Below are 13,898 nucleotides of genomic sequence, written 5' to 3' on the forward strand. Positions count from 1 at the left end.
TACCTAAAGAAGAGCACCAATATGTTCACAGTTCCTTGTAATAGCAACCAAGTACAAACGTAAGTTCCTCACATTTACAAATCAGGTAAAGAAGCACGAATTCTGTTGCTGCTGGACCATGAAATTGTTTTTGTATGTCAATCCTTAAAACAGGTGGAAATTTAAGTTCACGGGTACACTATTTATTAAGAAGTGTAATGAATTGCACAGTTAATTGATTGCAGAAATCTCTCAGAACAATGTGTGTTGGTCAACTACCGCCAATAGTTTCACATTTTCCTGTGTCAGGGAGGGAGACACCACCATTATGACTATGCCTACAATAGACCTGGCGTTCGCCGTGCCTAGCTGACGTGACGTCACGAACAAGCGCCGAGGCCTTCCTTTGAGTCGGTGTTGGTTCTGCACGTCCTCGTTACTGCGCATAGACACCGAGAGACTTCAGCAAAGTATTATCAACAACACCGTTTGCAGCAAACACGACTCACTTCCTTTCAGCTCCCATTTTCGATCTTCAGCGATCATACTTAGGCACGGAAAACATCACACCGGTAACCTGTAGCAAGATCCCCGATCTAATCTCCGAAATAAACAGTAGCAATGCCATTATTGTATTAGGTACCGAAAGCTGGTTGAAACCAGACATAAAAAACAGTGAAATTTGGAACTCGGATTGGACAATGTTTAGGAAGGATAGGACTGATGCTATGGGAGGTGGTGTGTTCACTGCAGTTAAAAGCTGTTCAAACGCCGTTGAGATCGATACTGGGTCGGAATGTGAAATAGTCTGGATAAAGCTGTCAATTAGACAAGGATTGACCATTGTATTAGGATGTTTTTATAGACCACCAGCATCCGCAGCAAACGTCGCAGAACGTTTCAGGGAAAGTCTTGAGTACATAGCAAGTGCCGGCCGCGGTGGTCTAGCGGTTCTAGGCGTACAGTCCGGAACCGCGCGACTGCTACGGTCGCAGATTCGAATCCTGCCTCGGGCATGGATGTGTGTGATGTCTTTAGGTTAGTTAGGTTTAAGTAGTTCTAAGTTATAGGGGACTGATGACCACAGATGTTAAGTCCCATAGTGCTCAAAAAAAAGGTTCAAATGGCTCTGAGCACTATGGGACTCAACTGCTGTGGTCATAAGTCACCTAGAACTTAGAACTACTTAAACCTAACTAACCTAAGGACATCACACCCATCCATGCCCGAGGCAGGATTCGAACCTGCGATTGTAGCGGTCGTGCGGTCCAGACTGTAGCGCCTTTAACCGCTCGGCCACTCCGGCCGGCCCATAGTGCTCAGAGCCATTTGAACCATTTTGAACATAGGAAGTAAATATCCAAATTATCCATTAGTTATAGGTGGAGACTTTAAATCTAGAATCCACTGACTGGGAAAATCCCGCGTCCGGGTTCCCGGGTTCGATTCCCGGCGGCGTCAGGGATTTTCTCTGCCTCGTGTTGGCTGGGTGTTGTGTGATGTCCTTAGGTTAGTTAGGTTTAAGTAGTTCTAAGTTCTAGGGGACTGATGACCATAGATGTTAAGTCCCATAGTGCTCAGAGCCATTTGAACCATTTTGACTGGGAAAATTACACGTTTATCACAGGGGGGCAACCTTGAGCAATTGGTTAGAAAACCAACTCGAAATGGGAACATATTGCCGGCCGCAGTGGCCGAGCAGTTCTAGGCGCTTCAGTCCGGAACCGCGTTGCTGCTACGGTCGCAGGTTCGAATCCAGCCTCGGGCATGGATGTGTGTGACGTCCTTAGGTTAGTTAGGTTTAAGTAGCTCTAAGTCTAGGGGACTGATGACCTTAGATGTTAAGTTCCATAGTGCTAACAGCCATTTGAACCATTTTAGGAACATACTAGATACCTTGGCGACATACAGACGTTATCTTTTGTAGAAAGTTAATCTAGAAGAAGGTATTAGCGACCATAATGTCGTTGTGGCTTCTATGTCAGTGGAAGTTGCCAAAAAAAAAAAAAAAAAAAAAAAAAAAAAAAAAAACACAACCAAAGAAACCACAGAAACAGCGTAGAGTTTTCTTGTTTGGGAAAGCAAATAAAGGTGTCATTAATGAATATCTTCACAGTCAGCTCCAAGCAGTCACAGCGGGACACAAAGATATTGAGCATCTCTGGTCGGAATTTAAAGGTATCGTCCACCACGTGCTAGAGAAGTAGGTGCCTAGCAAAAGTATATGGGAGGAAAAGGATCCTCCTTGGTACAACAAAAATATTAGGAAGTTGCTGAGAAAGCAGAGAATTTTGCACAGTCGTTTTAAACGTAGTCACTGCCCCGCTTACAAACAGATCCAGAACACTATTACTTTCCTGATACGATATACGAGGGCTGGACAAAAATATGGAAGCAAAGCGAGAAACGAATGAAAACTATACTCCGTCTGAACACATCTCGGAAGACCCAACAGTACCAACACACCATCGTATCAAACCCCATCTAAACAGGACTCGTGTGGGGCGGCGGGTTTGAATAACACGTTAGTTGGTTGTATGTAGTACGTCGTCTTTCTCAGGTGAGCCTGGCAACTAATTTTGCGGTCAGCCAGAAAGCGATGGAGAACATACTAACCTTAGTTTCCAGTCTGCACGGGCACATTTTGGTCCAGCCCAGTGAAGGAAATGTTTCTATTCTCCTTCTACTTAGCGGGATCAGGACTATGATTTTAAATGAAACTATTAAGTTCTAGTTGGTACAAACCTTGAGTAATGTCTCTCACGTACAACACTTCGAAATTCACTACGTTTAATTGTAGTAAATCTTTCTATTCTAACAGCACAACTAGCAGTTTAGATGCGACCTCTACGGTAAGTTCTTACCAACTTGATTTTTGCCCTGACTACTAGGGTTGGGTTGTTTGGGGAAGGAGACCAGACAGCGAGGTCATCGGCCTCATCGGATTAAGGAAGAACGGGGAAGGAAGTCGGCCGTGCCCTTTGAAAGGAACCATCCCAGCATTTGCCTGGAGCGATTTAGGGAAATCACGGAAAACCTAAATCAGGATGGCCGGACGCGGGATTGAACCGTCGTCCTCCCGAATGCGAGTCCAGTGCCTAACCACTGCGCCACCTCGCTCGGTCTCCTGACTACTAATACTCAAACAAATGTTCAACATAAATGCTCGCTACAAAAGTGGGAATAGCCGGCCGCTGTGACCGAGCGGTTCTAGGCGCTTCAGTCTGAAACCGCGCAACCGCTACGCTCGCAGGTTCGAATCCTGCCTCGGGCATGGGTGTGTGTGATGTCCTTAGGTTAGTTAGGTTTAAGTAGTTCTAAGTTTTAAGGGTCTGATGACCGCAGATGTTAAGTCCCGTAGTGCTCAGAGCCATTTGAACCATTTGAACCAAATAGGAAAACCTGTCGCCGAAGCCATAAAACCTGGTTTCAAAATGGTGGAGCACAGCAACCAGTCGTCCTTTTCTTTTGAGTTTTATTAAGCACTAACCGAAATCTAGATTTGCTTAATACAATCCGAAAGAAAAGGAGTAGTGTGTGGACATATAAGAGATGTGGGTCTCGCTGGAGACTGCAGTCGCACTATCCTCTATGCCCTTGGGTGGCTCAGATGACTAGAGCATCTGCCATGTAAGCAGGAGATCCCGGTTTCGAGTCCCGGTCGGGGCACGCATTTTCACCTGTCCCCGTTGATATTTACCAACGCCCGTCAGCAGCTGAAGGTATTAATAAATAATTCTAATTTCGTTTGAGATGAAAGGAGCCTGCAAGATTCCGAGAGTGGTAAGAAGTCGATCACTGCACTGTCTTCGTCTATATGGACATCATTTTGAACATGCCTTGTGGTAAACGTTCAGTATGCCGTTGAGTTGAACTGCGTGTCGATGCTTTCTACGAATAATTTATTTTGTGTTATTTGTGTTGCACTTGTGATCCCTCCATTGCTCCATAGCTCTCAAATAACTTAATTTCAGACAAAACTTTATTTAACTTTTTACTCTTATTTTGATTGGTAATTACACGCGCGGAGTGTGTACACTTACTTCTAAATGACCCTGTATACAGGGTGTACCATAAAGTCCGGGAACACTTTCAATTATTTATTGCACAAGAACTAAACATTGTACAGATGTCTTACATATTGCGTTTTGAAGAGAAACTCTGAAAGTTTTTTAACAAAAATTCTATATGCTAACCGTGAGTGACCCGGCAGACGTCAATACGGTAATCTAATTCTTGCCATACCCGTCCAAGCATGGCATCGCTTCCCTTATTCTCTCCCTGGGCTCTGCTACATCACGTGGTAGAGGCGGTACATACACCAGATCTTTAATGTGTCCCCACAGAAAAAAAATCACACGGAGTGAGATCTGGTGATCGGGGAGGCCATTTCATGAAACAGCTGTCCACTTCTGTAGCACGGCCGATCCATCGATGCGGCTGCTCCGTGTTCAGGTACCCACGAACTTCACGATGGAGATGGGTTGGAGCCCCATCCTGCTGACAGATGAACGGGGAGTCCGATTGCATTTGAGGCATCAGCCATTGTTGCAACAAAGTCCAAGTAGGAATATCCAGTGACAGTGGTGTCGGCGAAGAAGAATGACCCGTACAGGTTTCGTCGTAACGAATTTGTTGTGCCAGTGGTAAATCGCCTTCCTTGTTGGTGGCTTCGTACCATACTTGGTCCTAAACATCCGTTGGACAGCTGTAGCACACTTGTTTTTGTCGAATTCCAACACACAGGAAGCTCGCCCCTGCACCTGAACTGGCCATATTTGCGACTAGCGCTGACTACTGGCAAATTACCAAAACTCTGAGGCGGTATACATGAAAGAAAAAAAAACTTCCAGGGTTTCTCTTCAAAATCACATATGTATGATATCTGTACAATTTTTGGTTCTTGTGCAATAAATAATTGAAAGTGTTCCAGGATTTTATGCACACCCTGTATTGTCGTGCCCTACACACCCATGTCAGTATCAATGAAACCGGAGAGAGAAAGTTCGTACGGTCAAGTTGGCAACGTGGAAAATGCATGCAGTATTTTCACGGCTTTAACTGAAAGGATCACTTCTTTGTGGGAGCGGATTTGACGAAAAGGTCAGCTACAAAATCATCAAAGTAAATTCATAATTCAGAGTAAAAAGAGCGATTGTTGTTTCAGTATTTGGATAGACCAAGGAGTAACGATTATTTACCATGCAGCTATTTATTCAGCCCTTCGTTTACTGTAGCTTCTCAGAAACTATGTTTTGATAATTTTAGTGTTGGACCGATCGGTTAAAAGCTACAGCGCTATTGAACACGGCGGTAGTGTGGCTTCCATAACACAAACTGAAATAGCACCGTCGGAATACGAAGGTACAGCGGATTTAATTATGTGAAATGCGGGGAGTATGTTAACTGTACAGCTTCAGCTATTGAGTGTCGTCCGATACGTAGTTTGATATGTGAAATGCAGTTGCGGTAGTTGTATTTCTGTAGAAACTGGAATGGGACCGTCGAAATACGTTGGTACAGTGGTTTTTATTATGTAAAATACGGGGATTATGTTAACCTCCTGAGGCCCAAAGGGGTTTTTCTTTAATTTGATTTAGAATATACTGTGTTTGGGGACAGATATGCCTAAAATACATATTAAATCAGGACTTTTTTTGTAATTTTACTTTTTTCAGAATGGCTGGTACAGTATACTGAACTTCGGGTCTCAAGCATTGCTTTTGTGCGTAGTCCAGTATACTGGACCGTGGGGCTCAGGAGGTTAAGTATACAGCGTCAGCTGTCCACTTTCGTCCAGTACGTTGTTTGATATGAGAAATGCAATTGTGGTAGTTGTATGTTTGTAGAGACTGAGCGGAGAATTCTACAAAGCGTTCTGTGGCCACGCCTTCCCATACTTAACTGTAACGTGTGCCTCACTCTACATCTATATCTACATTTATACTCCGCAAGCCACCCAACGGTGTGTGGCGGAGGGCACTTTACGTGCCACTGTCATTATCTCCCTTTTCTGTTCCAGTCGCGTATGGTTCGCGGGAAGAACGACTGTCTGAAAGCCTCTGTGCGCGCTCTAATCTCTCTAATTTTACATTCGTGATCTCCTCGGGAGGTATAAGTAGGGGGAAGCAATATATTCGATACCTCATCCAGAAACGCACCCTCTCGAAACCTGGCGAGCAAGCTACACCGCGATGCAGAGCGCCTCTCTTGCAGAGTCTGCCACTTGAGTTTGTTAAACATCTCCGTAACGCTATCACGGTTACTAAATAACCCTGTGACGAAACGCGCCGCTCTTCTTTGGATCTTCTCTATCTCCTCCGTCAACCCGATCTGGTACGGATCCCACACTGATGAGCAATACTCAAGTATAGGTCGAACGAGTGTTTTGTAAGCCACCTCCTTTGTTGATGGACTACATTTTCTAAGGACTCTTCCAATGAATCTCAACCTGGTACCCGCCTTACCAACAATTAATTTTATATGATCATTGCACTTCAAATCGTTCCGCACGCATACTCCCAGATATTTTACAGAAGTAACTGCTACCAGTGTTTGTTCCGCTATCATATAATCATACAATAAAGGATCCTTCTTTCTATGTATTCGCAATACATTACATCTGTCTATGTTAAGGGTCAGTTGCCACTCTCTGCACCAAGTGCCTATCCGCTGCAGATCTTCCTGCATTTCGCTACAATTTTCTAATGCTGCAACTTCTCTGTATACTACAGCATCATCCGCGAAAAGCCGCATGGAACTTCCGACACTATTTACTAGGTCATTTATATATATTGTGATTTGTATGCCTACGTGGTTTCACCATGACGAGGCTCTGGCGTAGTTGATCAGCCATTCGGTTTGGACAACTGTCGATCACGCTTGCTGGTCTTGTCCCGTTGTAAATCCGATTAGCATGTATGACCAAGTCTTTTCCTCTGTGATCCTGTGAGGAACCTAGTTTCCTCAGTCGCAGTCGACACGCAAAGACACAGAAAAGACATACAGAAGATAGTAATCTCGAGAAATTATTACATCAAAAGGTCTCCTCCGTCTTGTCTAAGCTCTGTTATGCAGTGTAAAGCACACCGGATGAACAGAATGCATGAGGCGGGAAGCGAGACAGCAGCTAATGCAGCAGTCAACTTGTGCTGGGCTTGTCTTCCTTCTTAACACTCAGACATACGGGCGTAACAAAAAACGCTACGTGATATAGGGTTTCAGTAGCTGTATCGTGATACAAATCAACATTATTTACTGGGAGATAAGGCGCTTACAAATTTATCAGAGTGGAGAAGGTTGGGCACAAAAGCGGCCACTGCGCGAGGCGAAAAAACAAAGGCGCCCCCTCAGTCAAAATATTATCGCCGTTGTCGAGATAGGGCGCGGGCGGCGTAAGGAATAGTCCTCGACGGCGCGGGATAAGATAGCGGCCAGCCGCGGGGTGCTGCCCTGCTCCTGGCTGGCTGGCGGCTTCTTCCTCGCCGCTCGCTGCCGGGTGCCGCCACTATCGCAGCCAATGCTTCACGGCGCGCGCTATCTCGCCGGCTCCCCGCCGAGCCCTGGCCGGGAACCCCGTCTGCCCTGAGGACTCGGGGCTCAGGGCTCGCTCCTTTGCCTCGGTCCTCGCCTAGCGGACGCTCCACAGCTGCACTGCCCGACAAGAACAGTGAAGTTTCCAGAATGAGATTTTCACTCTGCAGCGGAGTGTGCGCTGATATGAAACTTCCTGGCAGATTAAAAGTGTGTGCCGGACCGAGACTCGAACTCGAGACCTTTGCCTTTCGCGGGCAAGTGCTCTACCAACTGAGCTACCCAAGCACGACTCACGCCCCGTCCTCACAGCTTTACTTCTGCCAGTACCTCGTCTCCTACCTTCCAAACTTTACAGAAGCTCTCCTGCGAACCTTGTAGAACTAGCACTCCTGAAACAAAGGATATTTCAGACACATGGCTTAGCCACAGCCTGGGGGACGTTTCCAGAATGAGATTTTCACCCTGCAGCGGAGTGTGCGCTGATATGAAACTTCCTGGCAGATTAAAAGTGTGTGCCGGATCGAGACTCGAACTCGAGACCTTTGCCTTTCGCGGGCAAGTGCTCTACCAACTGAGCTACCCAAGCACGACTCACGCCCCGTCCTCACAGCTTTACTTCTGCCAGTACCTCGTCTCCTACCTTCCAAACTTTACAGAAGCTCTCCTGCGAACCTTGTAGAACTAGCACTCCTGAAACAAAGGATATTTCAGACACATGGCTTAGCCACAGCCTGGGGGACGTTTCCAGAATGAGATTTTCACCCTGCAGCGGAGTGTGCGCTGATATGAAACTTCCTGGCAGATTAAAAGTGTGTGCCGGACTGAGACTCGAACTCGGAACCTTTGCCTTTAGCGGGCAAGTGCTCTACCATCTGTGCTACCCAAGCACGACTCACGCCCCGTCCTCACAGCTTTACTTCTGCCAGTATCTCGCCTCCTACCTTCCAAACTTTACAGAAGCTCTCCTGCGAATCCTGTAGAACTAGCACTCCTGAAAGAAAGGATATTGCGGAGACATGGCTTAACCACAGCCTGGGGGATGTTTCCAGAATGAGATTTTCACTCTGCAGCGGAGTGTGCGCTGATATGAAACTTCCTGGCAGATTGAAAGTGTGTGCCGGACCGAGACTCGAACTCGAGACCTCTGCCTTTCGCGGGCAAGTGCTCTACCATCTGAGCTACCCAAGCACGACTCACGCCCCGTCCTCACAGCTTTACTTCTGCCAGTATCTCGTCTCCTACCTTCCAAACTTTACAGAAGCTCTCCTGCGAACCTTGCAGAGGACGGGGCGTGAGTCGTGTTTGGGTAACTCAGTCGGTAGAGCACTTGCCCGCGAAAGGCAAAGGTCCCGAGTTCGAGTCTCCGTCCGGCACACAGTCTTAATCTGCCAGAAAGTTTCAAGAACAGTCAAGTACCCAGAAGGGGTGAGGAGCAGTCGGCGGCTGTTTGCTGACGATGCTGTGGTGTAGAGGAAGTCACCGTCGCTGAATGACTGGAGGGGGATATAAGATAACTTAGCAGGAGAGGTCCCTAGCGGTACGATCGACTTTTTGAAACTAACTGTCCGGTGATGTAGGTTAAGATCCCAGGTATCACACACTGGTGGGTCACTGCGAGTAGCTGACGAAAAAAAAAATCGGAATTATGTGTGACACTCAATAGCGTTACAAATTGCATTAAATAATCTGGTTGCCTGGTGTAATGATAAGAAACATGTAGCTGCCCAATTTATTGTGGTGGAGCGTGTAGGGGTGACGGCAATAAGTAGGGGATAGCTACTGAGCGCGAATTACGGTGGGACTTCGTGCGCCCCGAGGCCGTTACGGTAGCCGTGAAGGCCTCAGCAGAACCCTGAAATGTCAGTCCTTACACGCTGATCAGGCGACACTGGAAGTGATTACGAGGGTGAGTCAAATGAAAACCTTAAATTTGTAATAACAAATCGAAATTTCGCGCCGTTATCCTGTAAGTTGGTAAGCGTGCTACAAACAGCGTTTAGAATGGCCTGTAGGTGGAAGCATAGTGCAGATGCACACAAACCGGCGCAGTATCAGTATAAAGATGGCCGCCCCATTTGCGACTTGCACCAGGGAAGAACAGCGTTCTGTTATTCGGTGCCGGCCAGTGTGGCCGAGCGGTTCTAGGCGCTTCAGTCTGGAACCGCGAGACCGCTACGGTCGCAGGTTCGAATCCTGCCTCGGGCATGGATGTGTGTGATGTCCTTAGGTTCGTTAGGTTTAAGTAGTTCTAAGTTCTAGGGGACTGATGACCTCAGATGTTAAGTCCCATTGTGCTCAGAGCCATTTGAACCATTTTTTTGTTATTCGGTTTTTGCGTAGTGAAGGCGTGAAACCTATTGACGAATGAAGGTTCAGTACAGTGATGCATGTTTGTCACAGCAGCAAGTCTACGAATGGAGTAGGAAGTTCGCAAATGGTATGACTTCAGTGGAAGATGCTCCTGGTCCAGGTCAGGCATAACGAGTTGTGACTCCGCAGAACATTGCAGCAGTTGAAGCCATAGTGAAGGAAAACCGCCGACTGACACTGAATGACATTGCAACATTTTTACAGATTAGTCATGGGTCAGCACACCACACTGTGCGTGATGTGCTCCAGTTTCACAAAGTGTCTGCAAGATGGGTGCCACGGCAGCTGATTCCTGAAATGAGAGAACGACGTGTTGATGCTTATGAAGAACTTCTTCGGCGCTTTGAACGAGAAGGTGATGGCTTCCTTGCAAGAATCGTTACTGGGGACGACACCTGGGTTCACTCCCACCAACCGGATACGAAGAGAGCGAGGAAGGAAAGACGCCATTCCTCATCACCAAAACCAAAGAAGTTTCGAACAGAACCATCAACAGGGAAGGTTATGCTGACTCTCTTTTGGGACGAAAAAGGCGTAATTTTGGAGCATTAAATGCCTAGAGGGACCACTGTCACCAGTGCATAATACACAGATCTCTTAAAAAATCATCTGCGGCCTGCAATCAAATCAAAGCGACGTGGATTGCTGTCAGCAGGTGTCCTTTTGCAACATGACAATGCAACGCCCCACACTGCCCGCACAACAGTTGCAACAATCACAGACCTGCATTTTGAGTGTCTTCCTCATCCAACAATACTCACCAGACCTTGCCCCAAGTGATTTCCATACGTTTGGATCACTCAAAGACGCAGTGGGAGGAAAGAAGTTCCGTTCTGACGAAGAGGTACGCCACGCGGTGCATGAGTGGTTGCGCGGACTACAAAAAGAATTTTTTTCTAAAGGAATTTATGCACTTTGTAAGCGCTGGAGGACTTGCATTGAGAGTGGGGGAGATTATGTTGAAAAGTGATACAGCTTTGTACCACTTGCGCATAATAAATAATATTCAAAAAAATATTTAAGGTCTTCATTTCACTCACTCTCGTATAAACGGAAATGACACTCATAAAGAAATTAAAACTCGAACCAAAGACTTGAAGAATTTAGATGGACTGTAGAGACTCTGTAAGCAGAAATCCATAGGTCGCCGGTTCGAGTCCGGCCCGAATGAAACTTTTTTGTAGCTGTAGCTAGGAAGGACAAATGACACAGCAGCCTACTATTGTTCTTCTCCTTCACCGTACTGAATCGTCACCTGGGCGACGGTCAACGCAAGGAGGAGTCCAAAGCCGTCACATGCCATGAGACGATTATGATTATTCATAGAGACAAAATGAGTAATGTATGAATGATTGCATATTAATACTGCAGTTAATTATATTCTGACCACAATGCAGTTTATATGTATGTTTTCATCACTGAAAGAATTGTAACATGTGAAATTATTGTCCTCTGTGGTAACAAATAAACCAACTTGGGATGTTAAAAAAAAAGGCGGACAGCATCACATGCAGGGGATTGTGGGTTCGAACCTCATCAGGTGCATATATTCTTTTTTTTTACTTTATATCTTTGTCGAAATTATTTCGAACATTATTTTATTCAATTGACTGATTCAAATGTAATTTTTTTTATTTCTGTTGCTTTGTGACATCATTTTAATCACTGTAAGAACTTTTTCATTTCTTTTATTTTTTCTTTGTCTCAATCTTTTTCCAATCGGAATTTTTGCGAATATGAATTTTATTAAATTTGTCTAGTATAACATTCAGTTATTTGAAAATCCCGATCTATCTGTTAAAAAACAAAAGACGAAATAATCTGTTTATATCTGTGCAATGATGTGAAAAATATATTTTGTTACCAAATGGGCAATTTTTTTTTTTGCACAGTAATCGTCATACAAACATTTAAAATATTACCTAAATACCTATTGCACTACGGACAGACTAACGAAGATGAAAACTCAAATGAAGAACGGGTTTATAAATAAAACTAAATTCATGGCAAATGAGAAATAGATGTAACGAACGCAATAATGTTTACGAAAAAAACACGGTGATAAAACAAAAGAAATTAAATCGTAATTGATACATAAAATTACTTGAACAAAGAGTTCAGGTGGAGAAAAATTAGAGCAAATGAAGAAGTTGATATTATGATTAAAACTGTGTGACAGTGGTATGGAATTAAAAAAAATCCATGTAAGTCAATTAACTGAATAAAACTGATGATCAAAATCATTTCGATAAAGATTTAAAAATAAAAGAACACGTACTGCTCCTGATGAGATCCGAACCGACCACCTTATGCATGGGAAGCTGTTATCCTATGCGTTCGCCACACAACCAGGTTATGTGACGCAACTTTTTTTTATAGCTATTGAGCATCAAACAAAGCTAGTTTTTTTCCGTTAGTTACTCGCAAATGGGGGCCCACCAGGGTGAATGGCTACAATGTGTGATATCTGGGATATTAACTTACATCAACGTATAGATACTTTCAAGAAGTCTGTAACACCACTGGGGACCACCTCTTGTTCGCAAAAATTTCTAGGTGGTGTGATGAATGGCAGCTAGAGCTCTATATTAAAATAAATGTAAGTTATGCGCATGAATAGGAAAAACAACCAGTAATTTTCGAATACAGCACTAGTAGTGTACTTCTTGATACAGTAATGTCGATTAAATAGCTAGACGTAAAGCTGCAACGCGATATGAAACGCAGACTGAAGCGACGAATGAAAATTTGTGCCAAGGTCGGGTTTCGAACCCGGCTGTTCTGCTCACTAGGCGGATACTTTAACCACTGTGCCACCCTGGCACAGTGCCTCTGCCAGTAAGCACGAGACCCGCTTTCGAGTCCCGACCTTGGTACAAATTTTCATCCGTCGCTTCAGACTGCGTGTGTACATCATTGTTGTTTGAGACTTGAAAATGTCTCTGCAACCATAAAGTTTCATTTGATACGGAATGGAACGAGCGTGTAAGGATTATAGTAGGGAAAGTAATTGGTGTACTTCGATTTATTGGGAGAATATTAAGGGAAGTGTGGTTCATCTGTAAAGGAGACTGCGTATAGGACACTAGTACGACCCATTCTTGAGTACTTCTCGAGTCTTTGGGACTGAAGGAAGACATCTAAGTAGTTCCCAAGAGTTCTGCGAGATTTGCTACCTTTAGGTTCGATTAAGACGCGTGTATTCGCTAGATGCTTTGTGAACTCTTATGGGGACCTTGGAGGGAAGACGACGTTGTTTCCGAGGAACACTGTTCAGAAAATTTAGAGAACTGGCATTTGAAGCTTGTACTGCAGAACTACTCTACTGCCGCCTACGTCAGAACTACAAAGAAAGAGGCATTGAGGCTCGTGCCGAGGCATACAGCCATTCGACTTTCCCTCGTTCTATTTGCGAGCTGAACAGGAAAGGAAATCACTAGTAGTGGTAAAAGCTACCCTTAGCCACGCACCATACACTGGCTTGCGGTGCATGTATCTAGATGTACATGTAGGAGAGTAGTAAAGGAAATCAAACTTAACGGATTGAGAAGGTATGCGATGGTTGAGTTAGTATAAAATTGATTAGAAAGAACTTGGCCTGGATGCATGCTCTGTTTCCGTAGGCAAGGGTGCCATAAATCTGTTTTAAACCCTCCTGAGTCTAGCTTCCTCACAACGGTTGCAGCTGGTCCTTAATCCGAATACCATCGCTGGGACAGACTTGACGTCGTCCGAGCGGTTCCCACGCGTGTGCTTTTGGGACGGATCTGGGGGTCTTGCTGGCCACGACTGTACCTGAGCGTCACGCAGACTCTTCATAGCCACGCGGCATGCGTGGACGAGCGTTGTCCTGTAGAAAAATGGTGCGAAGATAGTGCCACATGAGAGGTAACACGTGAGGACGCACTATGTCCATGTGGCACTGTTGTACGAGTACTGCCAGAGTTCGCTCAGTAACAGCCATTAGTGACCGGAGGTCACACACGGTTCTCGAGACACCATGAGGATTAGGG

The 13,898-nt window shown here is 45.2% G+C and overlaps 1 protein-coding gene across 1 annotated transcript in view; it reads left to right on the forward strand.

Moving 5' to 3' along the window:
• LOC126188361 (protein apterous-like) overlaps positions 1 to 13,898 on the forward strand; it is a gene marked incomplete at its 5' end in the record, with an annotated part of 351,323 nt that overhangs the window by 245,020 nt on the left and 92,405 nt on the right. The gene's annotated exons all lie outside the window — the stretch shown is intronic.

This window comes from Schistocerca cancellata, chromosome 5 (genome assembly GCF_023864275.1).
Source record: "Schistocerca cancellata isolate TAMUIC-IGC-003103 chromosome 5, iqSchCanc2.1, whole genome shotgun sequence".
Taxonomy (NCBI): Eukaryota; Metazoa; Arthropoda; class Insecta; order Orthoptera; family Acrididae; genus Schistocerca; species Schistocerca cancellata.